This window comes from Mesoplodon mirus, assembly GCF_964341445.2.
Source record: "Mesoplodon mirus genome assembly, chromosome: 7".
Lineage (NCBI taxonomy): Eukaryota > Metazoa > Chordata > Mammalia > Artiodactyla > Ziphiidae > Mesoplodon > Mesoplodon mirus.
In genome coordinates this window covers 117,358,346-117,383,533 of record NC_138983.1, presented here as the reverse complement: position 1 = coordinate 117,383,533, position 25,188 = coordinate 117,358,346, and the positions used below count along the sequence as shown (strand labels likewise).

Here is a 25,188-nt window from a genome sequence, read left to right as displayed (position 1 = left end):
ATCACTGAGAATATCAAAAAGAAAATCAAAAAATACCTAGAGACAAATGACAATGAAAACACGATGACTCAAAACCAATGGGATGGGGGCTTCCCTGGTGGCGCAGTGGTTGGGAGTCTACCTGCTGATGCAGGGGACATGGGTTCGTGCCCCGGCCAGGAAGATCCCTATTAAAAAAAAAAAAACCTATGGGATGGAGCAAAAGCAGTTCTAAGAGGGAAGTTTATAGCTATACAAGCCTACCTCAAGAAACAAGAAAAATCTCAAATAAATACTCTAACCTTACACCTAAAGGAACTAGAGAAAGAAGAACAAACAAAACTCAAAGTTAGCAAAAGGAAAGAAATCATAAAGATTAGCGCAGAAATAAATGAAATAGAAACAAAGAAAACAATAGCAAAGATCAATAAAACTAAAAACTGGTTCTTTGAGAAGATAAACAAAATTGATAAAGCATTAGCCAGACTCATCAAGAAAAAGAGGGAGAGGACTCAAATCAATAAAATTAGAAATGAAAAAGGAGAAGTTACAACAGACACCTCAGAAATACAAAGCAACCTAAGAGACTACTACAAGCAACCCTAGCCAATAAAATGGACAACCTGGACGAAATGGACAAATTCTTAGAAAAGTATAACCTTCCAAGACTGAACCAGGAAGAAATAGAAAATATGAACAGACCAATCACAAGTAATGAAATTGAAACTGTGATTAAAAATCTTCCAACAAACAAAAGCCCAGGACCAGATGGCTTCACAGGTGAATTCTATCAAACATTTAGAGAAGAGCTAACACTCATCCTTCTCAAACCCTTCCAAAAAGTTGTGGAAGAAGGAACACTCCCAAACTCATTCTATGAGCCCACCATCACCCTGATACCAAAACCAGACAAAGATAGTACAAGAAAAGAAAATTACAGACCAATATCACTCATGAATATAGATGCAAAAATCCTCAACAAAATACAAGCAAACAGAATCCAACAACACATTAAAAGGATCATACACCATGATCAAGTGGGATTTATCCCAGGGATGCAAGGATTCTTCAATATATGCAAATCAATCAATGTGATACACCATATTAAAAAATTGAAGAAGAAAAACCATATGATCATTTCAATAGATGCAGAAAAAGCTTCTGAAAAAATTCAACACCCATTTATGATAAAAACTCTCCAGAAAGTGGGCATAGAGGGAACCTACCTCAACATAATAAAGGCTATATATGACAAACCTACAGCAAGCATCATACTCAATGGTGAAAAACTGAAAGCATTTCCTCTAAGGTCAGGAACAAGACAAGGATGTCCACTGTCACCACTATTATTCAACATAGTTTTGGAAGTCCTAGCCATGGCAATCAGAGAAGAAAAAGAAATAAAAGGAATACAAATTGGAAAAGAAAAAGTAAAACTGTCACTGTTTACAGATGCCATGATACTATACATAGAGAACCCTAAAGATGCCACCAGAAAACTACTAGAGCTAATCAATGACTCTGGTAAAGTTGCAGGGTACAAAATCAATGCACAGAAATCTCTTGCATTCCTGTATAGTAATGATGAAAAATCTGAAAGAGAAATTAAGGGAACACTCCCATTTACCATTGCAACCAAAAGAATAAAATACCTAGGAATAAACCTACCTAGGGAGACAAAAGTCCTGTATGAAGAAAACCATTAAGACACTGATGAAGTTAAAGATGATACCAACAGATGGAGAGATATACCATGTTCCTGGATCTGAAGAATCAATATTGTGAAAATTACTGTACTACCCAAAGCAATCTATAGATTCAATGCAATCCCTATCAAATTACCAATGGCATTTTTTACAGAACTAGAACAAATCCTCTTAAAATTTGTATAGAGACACAAAAGACCCCAAATAGCCAAAGCAGTCTTGAGGGAAAAAAACAGAGCTGGAGGAACCAGACTCCCTGACTTCAGACTATACTACAAAGCTACAGTAATCAAGACAATATGGTACTGGCACAAAAACAGAAACAGAGATCAATGGAACAAGATAGAAAGCCCGGAGATAAACCCACGCACCTATGGTCAACTAATCAATGACAAAGGAGGCAAGGATATACAATGGAGAAATGACAGTCTCTTCAATAAGTGGTGCTGGGAAAACTGGACAGCTACATGTAAAAGAATGAAATTAGAACATTCCCTAACACCATACACAAAAATAAACTCAAAATGGTTTACAGACCTAAATGTAAGACCGGACACTATAAAACTCTTAGAGGAAAACATAGGAAGGACACTCTTTGGCATAAAACACAGCAAGATCTTTTTTGATCCACCTCCTAGAGTAATGGAAATAAAAACAAAAATAAACTAATGGGACCTAAAGAAACTTAAAAGTTTTTGTACAGCAAAGGAAACCATAAACAAGACGAAAAGACAACCCTCAGAGTGGGAGAAAATATTTGCAAACGAATCAACAGAGAAAGGTAAATCACCAAAATATATAAACAGCTCATGCAGCTCAATATTAAAAAAACAAACAACCCAATCCAAAAATGGGCAGAAGACCTAAACAGACATTTCTCCAAAGAAGACATACAGATGGCCAAGAAGCATATGGAAAGCTGCTCAACATCACTAATTATTAGAGAAATGCAAATCAAAACTACAATGAGTTATCACCTCACACCAGTCAGAATGGGCATCCTCAGAAAATCTACGAACAACAAATGCTGGAGAGGGTGTGGAGAAAAGGGAACCAACCCTCTTGCACTGTTGGTGGGAATATAAATTGATACAGCTACTATGGAGAACAGTATGGAGGTTCCTTAAAAAACTAAAAATAGAATTACCATATCATCCAACCATCCCATTACTGGGTATATACCCAGAGAAAACCAAAATTCAAAAAGACATATGCACCCCAATGTTCACTGCAGCACTATTTACAATAGCCAGGTCATGGAAGAACTTAAATGCCTGTCGACAGATGAATGGATAAAGAAGATGTGGTACATATATACAATGGAATATTACTCAGCCATAAAAAGGAACGAAATTGAGTCATTTGTTGAGACGTGGATGAATCTAGAGACTGTCATACAGAGTGAAGTAAGTGAGAAAGAGAAAAACAAATATCGTATATTAACACATATAAGTGGAACCTAGAAAAATGGTGCAGATGAACTGGTTTGCAGGGCAGGGATTGAGGCACAGATGTAGAGAACAAACAGATGGACACCAAGGGGGGAAAGCCGTGGTGGGGTGGGGGTGAGGGTGTGATGAACTGGGCGATTGGTATTGACATGTATACACTGATATGTATAAAATTAATGACTAATAAGAACGTGCTGTATAAAAAATCAAATAAAATTAAATTTTAAAAAATAGCATCCATTATATAGTTCACAATTCAGCAAGTCAGAAATCTAGCCAGCATGACTAAGGTCTCTGCTTAGTCACAAGACTGAAATCAAGATGTTGGCTCAGCCAAGGTCTCGCCTGGAACCTCTGGAGAAAAATCTGCTTCCAAGCTCACAAAGTCTTCTGGCAGAATATAGTTCCTTGTGGTTATAGGACTGAGGCCCCTGTTTCCTTAATGGCTGTCAGCTAGGAATTTCTCTCAATTCCTTAAGACTGCCTTCTCACGTGGCCCCCATCATCTTTAAGCCAGCAATAGTGTGTCAAATCCTCCTGTGCTTTGAATTTCTGAGTTCCTCTTCTGCCACCATGCAGAAAAAAACTCTAATTTTAAAGGATCTCATGTGAGTAGTGAGCGCCCCACCACAAGATAACCTCCCGATCTTAAGGTCAACTGTGCTATATAACATAACATCATCACAGAGATGATGTCTCAACATATTCACAGGCACCAGGGATTAGTGTGTGGAATCTTGAGGGGCCATTTTTAGCATTCTCCCTACCATACCCACTCACACGGCTTTTTCTCTGAGGGGACTCCCAGTCCACTCAGTATGGACTGCTAACACTAAAGCAGAAAGCCACTATCTATTAGTCTGAAGAGTCAGAACATACACCTCAGGCCCAGAGAATCTAGAATAATTAAGAAGAGAAATCCCAAAGCAGAGGGAGTCACAGAGATAGCTCATATATCTATGTATAATTCTTCTAAAAACCTTGTTTGACAGCTGAAACGCACATGTTAAGTGACAAAACTCCTAGAAACTTAAGGAGAAACAACAGCTGGAAGACAGAAAGAGCTGAGTAGAGATCCAGCTGCTGTTCACTGAAAAAGACAAAATTTGGAGTCTCAGTCCCACCAAATTAGGTAAGTTTGGTATATACCTTATCTTTCCACTGAAACTCCAGAAAGGATCCAGGACTAAGGAATGTGCCCCAAAACTAAGGATGAAACCAAAACAAAACTTCCTTTAAAAGGCCAAACATGAAGCCTCCACAAGTTCAAGGGGGTCTGTCAAAAACTTAACCACCTAGTAGAACAAAACACCCTTCAGAAGAAGATAACAAAACTCATAGCTTCTACAACACAGCATCTGGAATGTACAATAATAAACAATTTTTTAAAAATTAGACATGAAAAAAGCAGAAAAATGTGGCTCACAGTCAAGAGACAAACAATCAATAGAGACAAATCCACAAATGATCCAGATACTGGAATTAATAAATAAGAATTTTCTATAACAAATATATAAAAGAGTCTACATAAAAAGGTAGACTTAGTGGGTAAAAAATGGATATTTCAATAGAGAATGAAATAATCAAAAAAAATCAAATAGAAAAGCAGAAATCCCAGATTTTGAAAACCAAATATATAAAATAAAAAATTTATCAGCTAGAACTGACAGAAAATTGGACACAATAGCAAAAAGAATCAATGCCTCGTAAGACAGGTAAACTGATATTATCCAAAAACAATTTTGATTAAATTGACAAGTAACCAGAAAACAAAACCAATTAAAACTAATACAAGAAGACAAAAATCTGAATATCCCTATATCTACTAAAGAAACTAAATTCAGAATTTAAAATTTTCCCACAAAAATTTTCCAAGCACTGCTGGCTTCACTGGCGAATTCTATCTATCATTTAAGGATAAAATAATAACAACCTTAAAAACATCAAACTTCTCTCATGAGGCAAACATAACCCTGACACCAACACCTGCTTATGACGTTATAAAACAAAATTAAAGACCAATATTACTCATGAACATCGATGTAAAAATTCTTTAAAAATATTAGCAAACTGAACCAAGCAATATATAAAAAGGACAGTACACAGTGACTAATTTGGGTCTAGCCCAGAAATGCAAAATCCATTAATGTAATTCACCACATTAACTGAATCAGGAACAAAAAGTGTATATTATCTTAATAGAAATAAAAAATATGCATGACTAAATTATACCCATTCATAATTTTAAAAAGAAAAGCACTCAGAAAACTAGGAAGAGAAGAGAACTTTATCAATTTGATGAAAGACAGCTATGATGTAGGTAACCAGACATTTGCTTAACTTCCTAGCTCTATCTCCTTTATGAGGTATCTCCTACCTGATAAAGTTAGTATGTCCATGACCTTTATGCTTACAGTAAAAATGATCCCTGTTGGTAGTCTGCATCTGGACTGAGAGAACTACTAATAATCTGATAGGAAGTATAAATTCAAGCTTCTTTGTAATGGATATGTCCTTTGCAAGGACCATGTAAAAGATACCTATGGAGTTACAAAAAGACAGCAGCTCCCGAGGGGCATGAAACTCCTAACCTAGTATGGCTCCCCCAACTACTCAATGGGGATCTTGTCTTCTTGCACCTGAAATCTCACCTAGGGTGGGGAGCAGTGGAGGGGACTGAGTTCCAAGATTAACAGACACTGAAGCCCAGTATGGCAATCACAGTTTTACTTCCCTTCCCGATATTTAGATGAACCCGAGACAAACTTTGGAGAGGCAAAATGGAATAAACAGTCTACACTCTACATCTATTTAACGGTGAAATATTAAATGCATTTGCCCAAAATCAAGGAAAAGGCAAGAATGTCTGCTCTCACCACTTCTGTTCAACATTATATTGGAAGTCCTAGCCATTGCAGTAGGCAGGAAAAATGAATAAAAGCACAGTAATTGAAAAGGAAAAATTAAAACTTCTATTCTCAGAAGACAGAATTGTTTATGCAGAAAATCCTAAAGAATCTACCAAAAAAGAAACCTTAACAGAAATAACATGTAAATTTACCAATTTTACAAGATACAAAATCAAAGCACCAACTGTATTCGTTTGTTGTACTAGCAATAATATAATTTTTTTTTCAAGTAACAGTTACATATTATCAAAAATATCACAAAATACTTAAAAAGAAATTTACAATAGGAGAAGCATTGTAAGGAAGGATTTTCAGGGCAGTGAAAATATTCTGTATGATACTATAATGGTAGATGAATGTCATTACACATTGGTCCAGACCCACAGAATGTACAACACCCAAAGTATACCCTAATGTAAAGTGTGTCCTTTGGGCAATTACAATGTGTCAATTTAGGCATCAATTTTAACAAATACATCCCCCTGGGGTAGTCTACCCATGTGGGGGATAAGGGGATATATAGGAAATCTTTGTACCTTCCTCTCAATTTTGTCGTGAACCTAAAACTACTCTAAAAAAATAAAGTCTTAAAAACAAATCATAGGGCTTCCCTGGTGGCGCAGTGGTTGACAAGTCCGCCTGCCGATGCAGGGGACACGGGTTTGTGCCCCGGTCCGGGAAGATCCCACATGCCGCAGAGCGGCTGGGCCCGTGAGCCATGGCCGCTGAGCCTGTGCGTCCAGAGCCTGTGCTCCACAACGGGAGAGGCCACAACAGTGAGAGGCCCGCTTACCGCAAAAAAAAAAAAAAAAAATCATAAAATACTTTAAGGGAAACACAAAACTTTTTCAGAACTGTAAGAGAAAATTCTAAAACAACGATGTCAGCAATTAAAGCTCTGAAGAAACAAATGGAGAGAGAATTCATGCTTGTGAATTGGAAGATTCAATATTATTAATATTAATATATCAATTCTCCTCAAACTGATCAATGCCATCATCATTAAAATTCTAACATGTTTATAATAGAAACTAATCGGCATATTCTAAAATTTACATGGAAATTCAAAAGACTTAGAATAGGCAAAATAATATTGAAGAAAAATAAAATTGAAGGGCTTACATCATACCTATTTCCATGACTTACTATAAAACTACATTAATTAAGGCAGTGTGATATTGGCAATAAGCATAGATACAGATTAAACAGAGAAGAATAGAAAGTTCAACAATGGACCCACAAAATAGATCAACTGAGTTTAGGCAGAAGACAAAGTAATTTATTGGGGAAAGAATAGTCTTTTGAAGAAATGGTCTGTAAGATCTGAAAATCCATAAGGAAATAAATATATATTGATCCCTACCTCATACCATATATTTTAAAAATCCATTCCAATAGAATATAAAACCTAAAACTATAAAGCTTCTAGACCAGGGGTCCCCAACCCCCAGGCCACGGACTGCTACCGGTCCGCAGCCTGTCAGGAACCAGGCGGCACAGCAGGAGGTGAGCAGCCAGTGAGCAAAGCTTCATTTGCCGTTCCACATCACTCGCATTACTGCCTGAACCACCACCACCACAGCTCCACCAGTCCGTAGAGAAATTATCTTCAATGAAACTGGTCCCTGGTGCCAAAAAGGCTGGGAACTGCTGTTCTAGATGATAACCAAGCAGAGTATCTTTGTGATATCTTCGTATAAGCAAAGCCTTCATAGGGCACAGAAAGCACTAGCCAAAAAAAGAAATAAAAGTAATAAACTAGACTCAAATTGAAAGATACCATTAAGAAAGTAAAAGGAAAGCTACAGACCAAGAGAAAATATATGCAAGAGCTATGTCTGGAAAAGGATTTTGAACAAGATTATGTAAACAATCCAGTTTTTCCATTGGACACCAACTGAAGAGAAAGTTTTGCAAAAGGTATAGAACACTTAGGTTGATTTCCATGTCTTTGGCTATTGTAAATAATGCTACAGTAAACATCAGAGTACAGATATCTCTTCAAGGTAGTATTTCATTTCCTTCAGATATATACCAAGAAGTGGAATTGCTGGATCACATGGTAGTTCTAATTTTAATTTTTTGAGGAACCTCCACATTATACTCCATGGTGGTTATACCAATTTATAATACATTCCCACCAACAGTGCACAAGGGTTTTCTTTTCTCCATATCCTCACCAGCATGTTATCTCTTATCTTTTTGATAACAGCCATTCTAACAGATTTGAGAAGACATCTTACAGTGGTTCTGATTTGCATGTTCCTAATGATTAGTGATACTGAGCACATTTTCATGTACCTATTGGCCATTTGTATGTCTTCTTTGAAAAAAAAAAGTCTATTCAAGTCTTCTGCTCATTTGTATATCTTCTTTGAAAAAAAAGTCTATTCAAGTCTTCTGCCCACTTTTTGAATCAGATTGTTTGACTTTTTGCTACTTATCTGTATGAGTTCCTTGAATATCTTGGATGTTATAATTCCTTAACAGATATATGGTTTGCAAATATTTTCTCCCATTCCATAAGCTACCTTTATATTTGTTGTTGGTTTTGTTGTTGCTTGTTTGTTTGTTTTGTTGTGCAGAAGCTTTTCTGTTTAATGTAATCACACCTGTGTATTTTTTATTTTTTTTGCCTGTGTTTTCACGCCATAACCTGTGTTTTCTTCTAGGAGTTTTATGGTTTCAAGTCTTAAATTTAAATCTTTAATCCATTTCAAGTTAATTTTTGTAAGTGGTGTAAGTTAGGGGCCCAGTTTCATTTTTTTGCATGTGGATATCCAGTTTTCCCAGCACCATTTATTGAAGAGACTACACTTCCCCCACTGAGTATTTTTGGCTCCCCTGTCAAATATTACTTAACCATCTATGCACAGGTTTATTTCTGGGCTCTCAATTCTTTTCCACTGATCCATGTACCTGTTTTATGACAGCACCATACTGTTTTATTATAGCTTTGTGATATAGTTTAAACCAGGAAATATGTGTACAATGGAATATTATTCAGCCATAAAAAGGAAATCCTGCCATTTGTGACAACATGGATAAACTCTGAGGGTATTATGTGAGTGAAATAAGTCAGGCAGAGAAATACAAAACAAACAACTGTATGATCTTATTTATATGTGGCATCTAAAAGAGTCAAACTCATAGAAGCAGTAGATTGGTGGTTGCCAGGGTTGGGGAATGGAATATGGGTGATGGTAATCAAACTTCAAATTCTAAGAGAAATAAGTTCTGGGGATCTAACGTAAAGCATGGTGACTATAGTTAAGTGCTGTATTATATATTTCAAAGTTGCTAAAAGGATAGGTCTTAAATGTTCTTGTCCAAAAAAAAAAAAAGGTAACCATGTGAGATGATGAATGTGTTCACTAACCTTATTGTGGTAATCATTTCACAGTCTATACATATACCAAAGCATCACATTATATACCTTAAGCTTATACAATGTTATGTCAATTATCTCAAAACTGGAAAAAGAAAGATATAGGAATGGTCAAAAGCACAAGAAAAAATGCTTAACATCACTATCTCATAAAGGAAATGCAAATTAAAACCACAAATAGGATACCACTAGAATAACTAAAATTAAGACTAATAATAACAAATTTTTCAGAGTACATGTAACAAATAGAAACTGTCATCTATGCTGATCTACAATAACACAACTACTTTGGAATACTGTTGGGCAACTTTGTTTAAACCTGGAATTCTCAACCTCAGCATTATAGATATTGTGTACCAAATAATTCTTTGCATGCAGAGCTATCTTGTACCTTGTATGTTGTTTAGCAGTCTCTTTAACCTCAATCCAACCCTCACTCAGTCGTGATTATCAAAAATGTTTCTACACACTTCCAAATGTCCCCCAAGGTGGAAAAATCATCCATAGTTGAGAATCACTCCTTTATTAAACATACAGCTACTCAGCAATTTCATTCCTGGGCATTTACCCAACAGATATGAACACGAATGTACTTAAAAGATTTGTACATGACCGATCACAACAATTTTATTCATACTAGCCAAGAAGCAGAAATAACTCAAATGTCCATCAGCAAGTGAACAGATAAACAAATTGTACTACATTCACACAATGGAATACAACTCAGCATTGAAAATGAAATAACTACTCACCCATCCAACAACATGAAAGAATTTTCAAAACATATGTTAAACAAAAGAAATCAGACAAAAGAGTACACACTGTATAATTATGTTTATTGTTAAGTCCTAAAATGGACAAAGCTAATAAGCTAGTTGAATAAATAGTAGTAGTTGTGTTAGAGGAGGGCAGGGGGCTGGAAAGGGCATAAGGGAACTTGCTTAAAATCTGTGCCTGTATTGCATACAAATTATACCTCTAAAAATGTAAAATTAAGAAATGTATGACACTGCACTAAAACTATAAGTATGCAGATTTATGTTGACATAATGACAAAAACAAAAAGAAAATATAAGTACTTTTAAAATCATGTCAATTTTTTTGATCTCACAGTTATATACTTATATTTTAAACATTATTTGGGCAGGGAAATTTTAAAAAGCCAGTTCATTGCTTGGGACAGCCTGCTACATGAGCAAACCAAGATCATTAAACATTGTTTTGAGATGTTGAATTTAACTGGAGAATGCTTGAGTTTCCACAATTCGACCCAGATACCAAGGCTTAGCACTCATATCTCCTTTTTACTCTTTTCAATTAGCTAGTCATCAATTCCTAAATTACACAGTACCTCACTCATTTTTTTTTGTTCATACATTCATTCAACTGGCAAATGAACTGTATGTTTCCCTGTGAAGGTCAAAGTCTTCATAGCATCCATCTGCCAGTGTAACCTGACACATTTAAAAATTGGTATGCATAGCAAAACCAATTTAAGGTTATTAATATTTTTCATTCCCATTTAATTTCCCATGACAACTCACCCTCATATTCACAATGTTTCCTTCATTTCACTAATGAGCTAAAGACAGCTTTCATATTTATTTCAGTTCTTTCTGAACTGGATGCATTTGGAAATACCAACCATTTAAATGAGCCAATGTCCAATTCTGAATAGGTTCTGAAAACATTTCACTGTGATCTATTTCACTTATAAAGCTACATGGTACTGAGTTCTTTCACTACAAGCAAACAAGTGAGAAAAGTTGTAACAAATTACCAAGGGTCAATAGTGCCAGACATGTAGTCATATAAATGGATGTGTCTTCTACCCTAGCAAGTGAGATTCGGCTCAGAGCAGGCAGAAATCTCTAAACAGTGAGCAACGTGTGATTTTCACTGGATAGGAGAAGGTCCAAACCAAAATCCTTTCTCAAAGCATACCAGGAACAGTATGAAACAGCTTATTTAATATACCTATATTTTTCTGTAATACAAACTACAAACACGAAAGTTCACGAGTCTTCTTGGCTGGGGGAACAAATCAGTGTAAAGGGGCATGGGTTTGGGGGCAGTGGAGAAGAATGTGAAATAATATTTTCTAGTGTAAACAGACACAGGTTCCAGGAATTAAAGAAAAAGTTAATGCCCTAGGTATAATGCAAGATTTGGTAGTAAATCAAGGCTGAGATTTCCAGTACAGGCAATAGAATGAGTGGACCCTTTCTGTTCCCTCCAGAAATTAATTAATTAAAAAGCATACAAGAAATAATTATAAACCCTCACCGACCAACAGAAAGAGAGAGAAGATAATAGCAGACAGCAGATATTAACAAAATTTTATATTACGTTAAGTGGATGAAGGATGGTAAATAACTCAGCAGTGTGAAGAAAGATGTGAACTAAGTGCCTGCACAGGGCAATGCCCACAATATGCTAGACTAGTCACACTGTTAACAAATGACTCTCACCTCACCACATGCAATAAACTAAGGCAAATCTACTCCCACACTGTACACTGAATTACAGCATCAGTTCCTACCAGACACATTTCCTACTAGACATAAGTAAGACAACACCCTGGATTCTCCTTCTGGTCATCAGCTAGTCCCAAGCCAATGAAAAAAACTAGTTTTACTAAGTACTTACACAGACTCTCCTTATTGCTTACAGAGGCATAGTCTGTTTTTGCTGTGGTAGTTTTTCACGAGAACACCTTTAATCCATTCACCAACTAAGAGATTGCATCTGTGCTACCTTGCAGCTTTGGTACTTTCCCCAACCCAGCATTATCTTTGTGTCTGGGGACAAGTACTTTCTTCCTTGTCCAATTTAAGCAAAACAGCTTCTTTTACGTTTCTCCAGGCCCAATGCTCACACTCCCAACTAACAGTTTCAGGGCTGGGTCTCCCTTCTCAGCGCTATAGCTGAGAAGGGGCACCTTCTCAGCTATACCTTCATTTAATTGTTTCAAAACAATTAAATGAGAATATAATATGATTTTTAAATATTAGTAAGCTTAAAATTCCTTTTTATAGGCAACTCTAAAATATAAATGAATTATCCTTACCGTACTTTGTCCTCCTCAGTTTGGCTATAAACAAGCTAACGCCAAACCTTTAATATCTACGGAAATCAATATTTGTAATTCTGCAATGATGAAACCAGATTCTGGGAAAAGGCTGAGAAACAGCTAGACAATGAAGTGAAAGGTACATCTGAGTGTGTGTCTGTGAGCACACATGTGCTCACAAGTTAGGAACCATGGAGAGGAGAAAAGAAAGGCTCACAGATCTCCTAGTATAATTTGGTAGAAGAATAAATCATAAATATTTTCAAAAATTTTAATTGTTCCAAAAGCACTATGTATGTAAAGAATGCAGGTAGAAAAGGAGACCTCATCAAAAGACAAGACACCCAACAAAGAGTGTTGCTGCCTTGATAGGTATTTCTCTGCAAGGAACAGCCAGTTAGTGGGCAGAAGAGAAAGTTGAGGTTGAGTTGGGTTTCTGTCATAAGTAAAAGATCTACTTTCTAGGGAGATAAATCATTCCCGCCTGCACATTTACATTAGTACTATACGGTTCATAATACTCAACAAGTTATGATTCAACAGAACTACTATGAGTCAAGACACTATGCTACAGTTTACATCAGAGTTGTCAGTGAAAAAGAATACAGTGGCTGCAATATCCTGTGCCCTAACAAAGAAAGTCTCAAAAAAGAAAGTTCTTCATTTTCAATCTGGGTTCTGAAATTGTGTCAGGTTTCCTTAGCCTATAGTTCTCCAAGTGTGGTCCACAGACACACACCCTCACCAATACCCTTTCAGGAAGTCTGCAAGGTCAAATCTGTCTTCATAATAATCCTATGTTTCACCATATTGACATTTTCAGTTGTGATACAAGACCAACAGTGGATTAAAAAAAAATGCCAGTGTATTAGCACCAATCAAGGGTTTGGCAACAAACTGTACTAGCATCGTTGTATTTTCCACCCCCACATACTCCCTGTAATAGATGTCAGTTTCACTTGCAAATGCCCTTTATAAACTAGTAAAAATAACTGATTTCATTAAATCTCAACCCTTAAGTACAAGTGCACCCGTTTTCTGAGGCTACCATAACAAATAACCACAAATGGCTATTTGGTGGCTTAAAATAGACATTTATTCTCCTGGCATTCTAGAGGCCAGAAGTCCAAAATCAAATGTCAGCAAAGCCACACTCCCGCCAGAGATTCTAGGGGAGAATTCATTCCTTGCCTCTTCCAATTTCTTCTAGCTCCAAGGGTTCCTTGGCTTGTAGCCACATTAATCTCTGTCTCTATGATCACACATAGCCTCCTTCTCTTCTCCAAATGTGTCTTCTCTTCTGTCTGTGTCTCTCTTCCAAATGGACACTTATCATTGGATTTAGGCCCCACCTGCATAACCCAAAATGATCTCAAGATTTTTAACTTAATTATATCTGCTGAGACCCTTTTTCTGATTCAAGTAACATTCACAGATTCTGGGAGTTAGAATATGGACATATCTTTTGAGGGGTCTTTATTCAGCCCCTTAACAACAAGTCGTCTTAATACTCTGCATGACCAAATGGAAAGTGTGCATAAAGCACTTCTACTGCATAGTGAAATACAATGGTTATCTTGAGGAAAAGCACTTGTCAGACTGTACAAGCTGCAAACGGAACTAGACACTTTCTGTATGCAAATCATTATTACTTGAAAGAACAACTGACCAACTACAAAAGCATCCCTAAAAGATAGAGATGTGTCTGGTACTATCAGTGGAGACTTGATGTGATTAAGATCTGACCCTCACAGCTAAGTCTTGATGTTCTACTGCTTAAACATAAACTGAACACCAGCAACAGATAAGGCCACTCTGACCATGATGGATCAAAACAAAAACATGAACATCATCCAAACCACAAACAAAATGACCAAACATCCCGCTTTCCTGGCTAATAAGTGACTGCTGCTTCTTTACCAATTAAACGTTTAGCTTGCATTTATTCCTGCCTCCCTAAATATGAGATTTAAGATATCCAATTACAGAATCATCCCCATATCCCCACAGCATCTAACCCAGAGAAAAACCACCTTCTCTTTAACTCTCTCATGAATCATCTAACACAAGCTCAAGTCCTATAATAAATCCTTTCTGACAAATTCTTACTAAGACACTCCATGGTTCTCCAGAAAGCACTCACTCTCACTGCCACAAGTAATAAATCGAACTTCTTCAACCACAGGTGAACTAAATGTTCCTCATAATATCTGGATAGAGGGCACTGACAATGGTTTTTGAACCCTGGGCATTTACAACATTTCTTCAAAAATAAACAGAAGTTGGCCTATTATTTCAAGGAAACAACTGACAGTATTTACTGCCACTGATAAAAATCAAGCTTTCTACAGAAAATTCGAGTTTTAAAAACTTCTATTCACTGTGCACTGGATAGCATCCCAATACTTAAAGATTTCTCTTAATGCGAATAGTGGTGATATTAACAAATGTGGGGAGTGGTATTATAAAATGAAATGGGTCACCATTTGGAAGACTTGGATAACTCACAAAACAAGTATCGAAATGAAAAAAAAAAAAGCATGAGGTTAAAAAAATAATACATAAGCAAAAGGTCTTTGCAGAGCGCAACCCAGACCAAAGGATTTTACTGTAACAAAGAACAAAATGTTACTGATGCGGTTTTATATTCTACGTTGCAACTACACTTCAAGAAACTATCAGTGGTTGAGTTCTAGTGTAGTATCAAAGAAAAAGAGCCACAATTATTAGGTAGAGATATTCCAACACTCCTCCTATTTCAAGTACAAATATGTGGGAGGCCAGATTTTCTTCATATACTTCAACAAAATATGTTGTAAACACACTGATCTCAAAAGTTGTTGTGAGGATCCAGCTGCCTTCAATTCTATTCGGCCAGACGTTAAAGAGATTTGCAAAAACAAAAATACAATAGTGCCATATTCTCACTCATATTTTTAAAAACATAGTTTATTTTACATTAAAAAACACAGTAACATGTAAAGAGTGTGCTTGTTAAATCATTATAAAAATCTCTCGAAGATTCGTTCAAGATGGTGGAGCACAAGGACGTGCTCTCACTCCCTCTTGCAAGAATACCAGATTCACAACTAACTGCTGAACAATCATCGGCAGGGAGACACTGGAACTCACTAAAAAGATACCCCACATCCAAAGACAAAGGAGAAGCCACAATGAGACGGTAGGCGGGGCGCAATCACAATAAAATCAAATGCTGTAACCTTTGGATGGGTGACTCACAAACTGGAGAACACTTATACCACAGAAGTCCACCCACTGGAGTGAAGGTTCTGAGCCCAACGTCAGGCTTCCCAACCTGGGGGTCCGGCAACGGGAGGAGGAATTCGTAGAGAATCAGACTTTGAAGGCTAGCGGGGTTTGATTGCAGGACTTCGACAGGACTGGGGGAAACAGAGACTCCACTTTTAGAGGGAAAACAAAGTAGTGTGCGCAACGGGACACAGGGGAAGGAGCAGTGACCCCATAGCAGACTGAACCAGACGTACCTGCTAGTGTTGGAGGGTCTCCTGCAGAGGCGGGGGGTGGCTCTGTCTAACTGTGAGGACAAGGACACTGGCAGCAGAAGCTCTGGGAAGTACTCCTTGGCTTGAGCCCTCCAAGAGTCCCCCTTAGCCCCACCAAACAGCTCAGGTAGGCTCCAGTGTTGGGTTGCCTCAGGCCACACAACCAACAGGGAGGGAACCCAGCCACACCCATCAGCAGAGAAGCAGATTAAAGTTTTACTGAGCTCTGCCCACCAGAGCAACAGCCAGCTCTACCCACCACCAGTCCCTCCCATCAGGAAACTTGCACAAGTCTCTTAGATAGCCTCATCCACCAGAGGGCAGACAGCAGAAGCAAGAAGAACTACAACCCTGCAGCCTGTGGAACAAAAACCACATTCACAGAAAGATAGACAAGATGAAAAGACAGAGGGCTATGTACCAGATGAAGGAACAAGATAAAACGCCAGAAAAACAACTAAATGAAGTGGACATAGGCAATCTTCCAGAAAAAGAATTCAGAACAATGATACTGAAGATGATCAAGGACCTCGGAAAAAGAATGGAGGCAAAGACTGAGAAGATGCAAGAAATGTTTAAGAAAGATCTAGAAGAATTAAAGAACAAATAAACAGAGATGAACATTACAATAACTGAAATGAGAAATACAATAGAAGGAAACAATAGCAGAATAACTGAGGCAGAAGAACGGATAAGTGACTTGGAAGACGAAAAGGTGGAATTCTTTGCTGCAGAACAGAATAAAGAAAAAAGAATAAAAAGAAATGAAGACAGCCTAAGAGACCTCTGGGACAACTTTAAATGCAACAACATTCACATTATAGGGGTCCCAGAAGAAGAGAGAGAGAAAGGACCAGAGAAAATATATTAAGAGATTATACTTGAAAACTTCCCTAACATGGGAAAGGAAATAGCCACCCAAGTCCAGGAAGCGCAGTGAGTCCCATACAGGATAAACCCAGGGAGAAACATGCCGAGACACATAGTAATCAAACTGGCAAAAATTAAGGACAAAGAAAAATTATTGAAAGCAGCAAGGGAAAAATGACAAATAACATACAAGAGAATTCCCATAAGGTTAACAACTGATTTCTCAGCAGACACTCTACAAGCCAGAAGGGAGTGGCATGATATACTTTAAGTGATGAAAGGGAAGAACTTTAGACTACCCAGCAAGGATCTCATTCAGATTTGATGGAGAAATCAAAAGCTTTACAGACAAGAAAAAGCTAAGAGAATTAAGCACCACCAAACCAGATCCACAATAAATGCTAAAGGAGTGGGAAACACAAGAGAAGAAAAGGACCTACAAAATCAAATGCAAAACAAGTAAGAAAATGGTCATAGGAACATACATATCAATAATTACCTTAAATGTGAATGAATTAAATGCTGCAACCAAAAGACACAGGCTTGCTGAATGCATACAAAAACAAGACCCATATATATGCTGTCTACAAGAGACCCACTTCAGACCTAGGGACGCATACAGTCTGAAAGTGAGGGGATGGAAAAAGATATTCCATGCAAATGGAAAACAAAAGAAAGCTGGAGTAGCAATACTCATATCAGATAAAATAGACTTTAAACTAAAGAATGTTAGAAGAGACAAGGAAGGACACTACATAATGATCAAGGGATCAATACAAGAAGGTAATATAACAATTATACATATATATGCACCCAACATAGGAGCACCTCAATACATAAGGCAACTGCTAACAGCTATAAAAGAGGAAATCAACAGTAACACAATAATAGTTGGGGACTTCAACACATCACTTACACCAATGGACAGATCATCCAAACAGAAAATTAAGAAGGAAACACAAGCTTTAAATAACAAAATAGACCAGATAGATTTAATTGATATTTATAGAACATTCCATCCAAAGACAGCAGATTACACTTTCTTCTCAAGTGCACATGGAACATTCTCCAGGATAGATCATATCTTGGGTTACAAATCAAGCCTCAGTAAATATAAGAAAATTGAAATCGTTGAAATCAATTACAGGGAAAATTGAAATCAATAACAGGGGAAAAAACGTAAAAAAAGAAACACATGGAGGCTAAACAATACGTTATTTAGTAAAGAGATCACTGAAGAAATCAAAGAGGAAATCAAAAAATACCTAGAGACAAATTACAACAAAAACACGATGATCCAAAACCTATGGATGCAGCAAAAGCAGTTCTAAGAGGGAAGTGTAGCTATACAAGCCTACCTCAAGAAACAAGAAAAATCTCAAATAAACAATCTAACCTTACACCTAAAGGAAGCAGAGAAAGAAGAACAAACAGAACCCAAAGTCAGTAGAAGGAAAGAAATCATAAAGATCAGAACAGAAATAAATGAAATTGAAACAAAGAAAACAATGGCAAAGATCAATAAAACTAAAAGCTGGTTCTTTGAGATGATAAACAAAATTGATAAACCATTAGCCAGACTCATCAAGAAAAAGAGGGCAAGGACTCAAATCAATAAAATTAGAAATGAAAAAGGAGAAGTTACGACACTGCAGAAATACAAAGGATCATAAAAGACTACTACAAGCAACTCTAGGTCAGTAAAATGGACAACCTGGAAGAAACAGACAAATTCTTAGAGAGGTATAACCTTCCAAGACTGAACCAGGAAGAAACAGAAAACAAGAACAGACCAATCGCAAGTAATGAAATTGAAACTGTGATTAAAAATCTTCCAACAAACAAAAGTCCAGGACCAGATGGCCTCATAGGTGAATTCTATCAAACATTTAGAGAAGAGCTAACACCCATCCTTCTCAAACTCTTCCAAAAAACTCCCACACTCATTCTATGAGGCCACCATCACCCTGATACCAAAACCAGACAAAGATACTACAAAAAAAGAAAATTACAGCCAAATATCACTGATGAATATAGATGCAAATATCCACAACAAAATACTAGCAAACAGGATCCAACAACACATTAAAAGGATCATACACCACAAGCAAGTGCGATTTATCCCAGGGATGCAAGGATTCTTCAATATATGCAGATCAATCAACGTGAATCACCAAATTAACAATTGATGAATAAAAACCATATGATCATCTCAATAGATGCAGGAAAAGCTTTCGACAAAATTCAACACCCATTTATGATAAAAACTCTCCAAAAGTGGGCATAGAGGGAACCTAGCTCAACATAATAAAAGGCCATATACGACAAACCCACAGCAAACATCATTCTCAATGGTGAAAAACTGAAAGCATTTCCTCTAAGATCAGGAACACGACAAGGATGTGCATGCTCACCGCTATTATTCAACATAGTTTTGGAAGTCCTAGGCACGGCAATCAGAGAAGAAAAAGAAATAAAAGGTATACAAATTGGAAAAGAAAAAGTAAAACTGTCACTGTTTGCAGATGACATGATACTATACATAGAGAATCCTAAAGATGCCACCAGAAAACTACTAGAGCTAATCAATGACTCTGGTAAAGTTGCAGGGTACAAAATCAATGCACAGGAATCTCTTGCATTCCTATATAGTAATGATGAAAAATCTGAAAGAGAAATTAAGGAAACATTCCCATTTACCATTGCAACAAAAAAAAATAAAATACCTAGGAATAAACCTACCTAAGGAGACAAATGACTTGTATGCAGAAAACTATAAGACACTGATGAAAGAAATTAAAGATGATACCAACAGATGGAGAGATAAACCATGTTCCTGGATTGGAACAATCAATATTGTGAAAATAACTATACTACACAAAGCAATCTACAGATTCAATGCAATCCCTATCAAACTACCAATGGCATTTTTCACAGAATTAGAAGAAAAAAATCTTAAGATTTGTATTGAGACACAAAAGACCTCAAATAGCCAAAGCAGTCTTGAGGGAAAAAAACGGAGCTGGAGGAATCAGACTCCCTGACTTCAGACTATACTACAAAGCTACAGTCATCAAGACAATATGGTACTGGCACAAAAACAAAAACATGGATCAGTGGAACAAGACAGAAAGCCCAGAGATAAACCCACGCACCTATGGTCAACTAATCAATGACAAAGGAGGCAAGGATATACAATGGAAAAACGACAGTCTCTTCAATAAGTGGTGCTGGGAAAACTGGACAGCTACATGGAAAAGAATGAATTTAGAACCTTCCCTAACACCATACACAAAAATAAACTCAAAATGGATTAGAGACCTAAATGTAAGACCGGACACTATAAAACTCTTAGAGGAAAACATAGGAAGAACACTCTTTGACATAAATCACAGCAAGATCTTTTTTGATCCACCTCCTAGAGTAATGGAAATAAAAACAAAAATAAACAAATGGGACCTAAAGAAACTTAAAAAGTTTTCGTACAGCAAAGGAAACTATAAACAAGATGAAAAGACAACCCTCAGAATGGGAGGAAATATTTGCAAATGAATCAACAGACAAAGGATTTATCTCCAAAATATATAAACAGCTCATGCAGCTCAATATTAAAAAAACAAACAACCCAATCCAAAAATGGGCAAAAGACCTAAACAGACTTTCCTCCAAAGAAGATATACAGATGGCCAAGAAGCACATGAAAAGCTGCTCAACATCACTAATTATTGAGAAATGCAAATCAAAACTACAATTAGGTATCACACCAGTTAGAATGGGCATCCTCAGAAAATCTACAAACAATGCTGGAGAGGGTGTGGAGAAAAGGGAACCCTCTTGCACTGTTGGTGGGAATGTAAATTGATACAGCCACTATGGAGAACAGTATGGAGGTTCCTTAAAAAACTAAAAATAGAATTACCATATGACCCAGCAATCCCACTACTGGGCATATACCCAGAGAAAACCATAATTCAAAAAGACACATGCACTCCGGTGTTCACTGCAGCACTATTTACAACAGCTAGGTCATGGAAACAACCTAAATGCCCACTGACAGACGAATGGATAAAGAAGATGTGGTTCATATATACAATGGAATATTACTCAGCCATAAAAAGGAACGAAATTGGGTCATTTGTAGAGACGTGGACGGATCTAGAGACTGTCATACAGAGTGAAGTAAATCAGAAAGAGAAAAACAAATATCATATATTAACGCATATATATGGAACCTAGAAAAATTGTACAGATGAACCAGTCTGCAGGACAGAAATTGAGACACAGATGTAGAGAACAAACGTATGGACACCAAGGGGGGAAAACAGTGGGTGGTGGGGGTGGTGGTGTGATGAATTGGGAGATTGGGATTGACATGTATACACTAATATGTATAAAATGGATGACTATTAAGAACCTGCTGTATAGGGCTTCCCTGGTGGCGCAGTGGTTGAGAGTCCGCCTGCCGATGCAGGGGACACGGGTTCGTGCCCGGGTTCGGGAAGATCCCACATGCCGCGGAGCGGCTGGGCCCGTGAGCCATGGCCACTGAGCCTGCGCGTCCGGAGCCTGTGCTCCGCAACGGGAGAGGCCACAACAGTGAGAGGCCCGCGTAACGCAAAAAAAAAAAAAAAAAAAAAAAAAAACCTGCTGTATAAAAAATAAATAAAAGAAAAAAAAATCTCTCAAGTGTTTATTTCCAATACAATAAGTATCAATATATATAACCCCCAGAAACAAAAGCTCTTTGGGGCCCTCAATAATGACTATGGGTGTCAAAATTTTGTGCAACCACAAAGTTTTAGTATCACTAGCTTGAACTGTTCCTACTTTTCAAAACAACCTCACACCTTCTACCCACCAGTTTCAATAACTTTCTATGACAAAGAATCATTCAGATTGTTCAAATCTTATCTCACACAATAAGGCAGGTACAACACAACTTGAACTACAATTTAATTCCCAACACTTAAATGAAAGTTCCCAGATCTCAATAATATGACACTAAGGGTGTATATACAAACATCCTAATTCAGAATAAGTAAATGAAGAATAACAGGTCAATGTTTATTTACATGGTTGGTCTGAGAACTCCCTACCCACCACGAAAATAACCTGAGTGAAGTCTGGGATACTTCAGGTGCCAAAACAAATACAAAACAGTTCCAGGGGAACATATATGCAAACTACAGCAACCAGAATTACCACAGGGGAAGGTAGTCTGAAGATAGCTTCAGAATATAAAATTATAAAACACACATGGAAACAATCCATCATCATAAAAAAGAACAACCAGAGCAAGGCCAATTGGCCAGCTAGGTGGTGGAGTAGAAGGACGTGTGAGCCCACCCCTTCTTACAAAAACGCCAAAATCACAACTAACCGCTGAAAAACCATCAACAAAAGAAATGCTGAAACCTACCAAAAAAGACACCTTACATCCAAAGAAAATGAAAAGCCACAACAAGACAGTAGGAGGGGAGCAATCGCAATAAAATCAAACTCCATGCCCACCAGGTGGGTGACCCACACACTGGAAAGTAATTATACCACAGAAGTTCTCCCACAGGAGTAGAAGTCCTAAGCCCCACATGAGGCTTCCCAGCCTGGGTGTCTGGCAACAGAAGGAGGAGCCCCCAGGGAATCTGGCTTTGAAAGTCAGTGGGGTTTGATCACAGGAATTCCACAGGACCAGGGGAAACAGAAACTCCACTCTTGGAGGGTACACACAAGGTCCCATGCACACCAGGACCCAGGGAAGAAAACAATGACCTCATAAGAGACTTGGCCAGACATACCTCCTGGTATTGGAGCGTCTCCTGTGGAGGCAGGGGGTGGCTGTGGCTCCCTGTGGGGACAAATACACCGGTAGCAGCAGTTCTGACAAGTACTCATTGACATGATCCCTCCTGCAGGCCGCCATTTCTTCCCCAAGACCCAGCCCACCCAGCAGTCTGAAAGCTCCCAGTGCGGGGCCACCTAAGGCCAAACAACCAACAGGGAGGGAACAAAGCCCCACACATCAGCAGACAGGCTACTTAAAGTCTTCCTAAGCACAGCTCTGCCCACCAGAGGGACAAGACCCAGCTCCAGCCACTAGTGGGCAGAAACCAGACCCTCCCACTGGGAAGCCTGCATGAGACTTAGACATCCACCAGAGGATAGATAGCAGAAACAAGGAGAACTACAATCCTGCAGCATGCAGAATGGAAACCGCAATCACACAAAGTTAAACAAAATGAGACAGCAGAGGAATATATCCCAGATGAAGGAACAAGATAAAAACCCAGAAGACCAACTATGTGAAGTGGAGATAGGCAATCTACCAGAAAAAGAATTCAGAGTAATGATAGTGAAGATGATCCCAAGATCTCAGAAAAAGAATGGAGGCACAGATCGAGAAGAGGCAAGAAATGTTTAACAAAGACCTAGAAGTACTAAAGAACAAACAAACAGAAACGAACAATACAATAACTGAAATGAAAAATACACTAAAAGGAAACAGCAGAGTAAGTGAAGCAGGAGAACGGATAAGTGACCGGGAAGACTGAATGGTGGAAATCACTGCCATGGAACAGAATAAACAAAAAGAATGAAAAGAAATGAAGACAGTCTAAGAGACAACATTAAACGCACCAAGATTTGCATTATAGGGGTCGCAGAAGGAGAAGAGAGAGAGAAATGACCTGAGAAGATATTTAAAGAGATAACAGCTGAAAACTTCCCTAACTTGGGAAAGGAAAGAGTCACCCAAGTCCAGGAAGCACAGACAGTCCCAGGAAGGATAAACCCAAGGAGAAACATGCCAAGACACGTAGTAATCAAATTAACAAAAATTAAAGACAAAGAAAAAATATTAAAAGCAACAAGGGAGGGCTTCCCTGGTGGCGTAGTGGTTGAGAGTCCGCCTGCTGATGCAGGGGACATGGGTTCGTGCCCCGGTCTGGGAAGATCTCACATGCTGCGGAGCGGCTAGGCCCGTGAGCCATGGCCGCTGAGCCTGTGTGTCCGCAGCCTGTGCTCCGCAATGGGAGAGGCCACAACAGTGAGAGGCCCGCTTACTGCAAAAAAAAAAAAAAAAAGCAACAAGGGAAAAGCAACAAATAACATACAAGGTAACTCTCATAAGGTTATCAGCTGACTTCTCAGCAGAAACTCTGAAGGCCAGAAGGGAGTGGAATGATATATTTAAAGTGATGAAAGGGAAGATCCTACAATCAAGAATACTCTACCCAGTAAGGCCCTCATTCAGATTCAATAGAGAAATCAAAAGCTTTACAGACAAGCAAAAGCTAAGAAAAGCTAAGAGAACTCAGAACCACCAGACCAGCTTTGCAACAAATGCTAAAGGAACTTCTCTAAGTGGAAAAGAAAAGGCCACTACTAGAAACAAGAAAATTACAGATAGAAAAACTCACTGGTAAAGACAAACACAAAGTAAAGGTAGGAAATCATCTGTACACAAATATGTTATCAAAACCAGCAATTGTGAGAAGAGGAGAGTACAAATGCAGGATATTGGAAATGTATTTGAAATTAAAAGACGAGCAATTTGAAACAATCTAGGTTATATATAGACCGCTATATCAAAACCTCATGGTAACCACAAACTGAAAATCTACAATAGATACACACACACAAAAGAAAAAGGAATCCAAAAGAACACTGAAGTTAGTCATCAAATCACAAGAGAACAAAAAAGGGAAGAAAAAACCTACAAAAACAAATCCAAAACAATTTAGAAAATGGCAATACAAACATACATATTGATAAGTACCTTAAATGTAAATGGAAGTAATGGTTCAACCAAAAGACACAGACTGGCTAAACGGATACAAAAACGAGACCCATATATATGCTGCCTACAAGAGACCCAATTCAGATACATACAGACTGAAAGTGAGCGGATGGAAAAAGGTATTCCATGCAAATGGAAATCAAAAGAAAGCTGGAGTAGCAATACTCATGTTAGACAAAATAGACTTTAAAATAAAGACTGTTACAAGAGACAAAGAAGGACACTAAATAATGATCAAGGAACCAATCCAAGAAGAAGATAAAACAACTGTAAATATATGTGCACCCAACATAGGAGCACCCCAATATATAAGGCAGATACTAACAGCAATAAAAGGAGAAATCCACAGTAACACAATAGTGGGGGACTTTAATACCCCACTTTCATCAATGGACAGACCATACAGACAGAAGATCAATAAGGAAACACAGGCCTTAAATGATACATTAGACCAGACGGCTTTAATTGATATTTATAGAGCATTCCATCCAAA

General features: G+C 37.8%; 1 protein-coding gene across 1 annotated transcript in view; it reads right to left on the bottom strand.

Moving 5' to 3' along the window:
• Positions 1 to 25,188, bottom strand: part of DDX10 (DEAD-box helicase 10) — a 284,143-nt gene that overhangs the window by 160,062 nt on the left and 98,893 nt on the right. The gene's annotated exons all lie outside the window — the stretch shown is intronic.